At 38.0% G+C, this 1,581-nt stretch overlaps 1 protein-coding gene across 2 annotated transcripts in view; it reads left to right on the top strand.

Annotated features, from left to right (window-relative positions):
* The first annotated feature begins 291 nt into the window (after positions 1-291).
* Positions 292-1,581, top strand: part of B3GALT5 (beta-1,3-galactosyltransferase 5) — a 55,783-nt gene continuing 54,493 nt past the window's right edge. For both annotated transcript variants that reach the window (XM_019525535.1, XM_019525533.1), the window contains exon 1: positions 292-470. The gene's annotated coding sequence lies outside the window, so the exon portion shown is untranslated. The remainder of the gene's footprint in view (positions 471-1,581) is intronic.

Here is a 1,581-nt window from a genome sequence, read left to right as displayed (position 1 = left end):
ACTGCCTTTGTACTCTTTAACAAAGCGTTACCTCCTTTAGTACACATTTTCTTAGGCATTGCTATTTGATCCGGTGGTGTATTTAAGGTTGAAGGACTTGGGCTTCTTGTTTTCCCTCCACCAAGTATAAAATAAGAACATTTGCATATAGTTCTTAAATCCCCTTTTCCTGACAGTCATGCTGCAGTGGTACAGTTAATCTGAAAAAGAAAGAGAGGCTGACGGAGGGAGGAGGACCCAGAGGCATATACAACACAGATCAGGTTTCCATTACTGCATTAGTGTGCTCTCTGCCCCTCCCATTTGTAAATGCCTAGGAAAGGGAACTTATCATTCATCCTGTTTGAATTTGTTTGACCACAACAAGATCACTCACGGTTGAAGAGCTGAGACTCTGCCTGCTTTCCGCTTGCTGCAGCTTTTGCACAGGATGGCTATGAAAACATTGGGGTGCATTGCAGAAATATAAGGTAAGGATTTGTGCTTATTATTCTTTTATTTTGTGAATACTTGCATCTATATGATTGGCTTTCAAAAGTTGTAAATATTGCAGTTTGCTAGGGAAAGGACTGTAACTCACACTAGCAAGCAGACCCCTTTCTGATAGGGAATAAAGGGAAAGGTCATGTATTCGGTCCTACTCCCACTGAAATCAATGGCAAAACTTGCTTCAGAGACAGCAAGATCAGGACTGAAAAGCAGACCACCTTGCTCACTTAAGCAAGGCAAGCAAGATGTGTCACTGAAATATCTCAGAGCTTTTACATATGTTAAAATATTTTGCTAAAATTGTTTCTCACTTTAGGGTTCTGCAGTGTATTTATAATAGTGCATTAATATAAGAAAATACATTCACACAATATTTAACATGCAGCATTAGGACTATATTGATTCAGTATTGCCAAAATGATGCTAAATAATTTAATTTATAAGCTTCTGTGTTTGTGTGTCTGCGTGCATCTATGTATGTGTCCATGTGCTTCTGCACACACATGTGTTCATGTGTGTGTATGCTGCTCTTGAAGGATATTTTAGTAGTCTTGGAAATTGTGCTGCTTAGTCATAATGAATAGTTGGACGCATTTTCTCCAGGCTGGGTTTAACAGTGATAGTACAGTAAGGAAAACCTGCAGTGCCACTCTCTGAGCCACATTTGGTCTGCAGTTGGATGCCCAGTGTTCAGAAGCATTACTCTTAAAAAGTGCCGGACTCTCTCTTTCATGCACGGTAGTTAAAATATTTATCGAATAGAAAAACAGCTCAGAATACTAAGAAACACATGTACTAAGAAGCACTTTAGAGTGAAAGGGAATGCAGTGGTTGGAGTTGTAGTGCTGAGGATAAAATAGGGGAACAAACCTTCCAAAAGATAATTGTTCTGAATAGTTATTATTTAAAAACAAATCATAGGGTTGAAAGCTCAGTGGTCTTAAATTTCACTCTTCATTAAAAAGGGATAACAACATGGTAGCTAGTATACATATAATTTTTTCAATTCAGATTGGTATATATTTTCATGGCCATCTGGTTCTTTGTATTCCTTTTTTCATCTTTCTTTATGTGCTTTCATATCACTCTCAA

This window comes from Gavialis gangeticus, unplaced genomic scaffold (assembly GCF_001723915.1).
Source record: "Gavialis gangeticus isolate Ggan-Ray unplaced genomic scaffold, GavGan_comp1, whole genome shotgun sequence".
NCBI classification, from domain to species: Eukaryota; Metazoa; Chordata; order Crocodylia; family Gavialidae; genus Gavialis; species Gavialis gangeticus.
The sequence above is the reverse complement of the archived record's forward strand: the minus strand, read 5'-3'. Positions and strand labels throughout refer to the sequence as shown.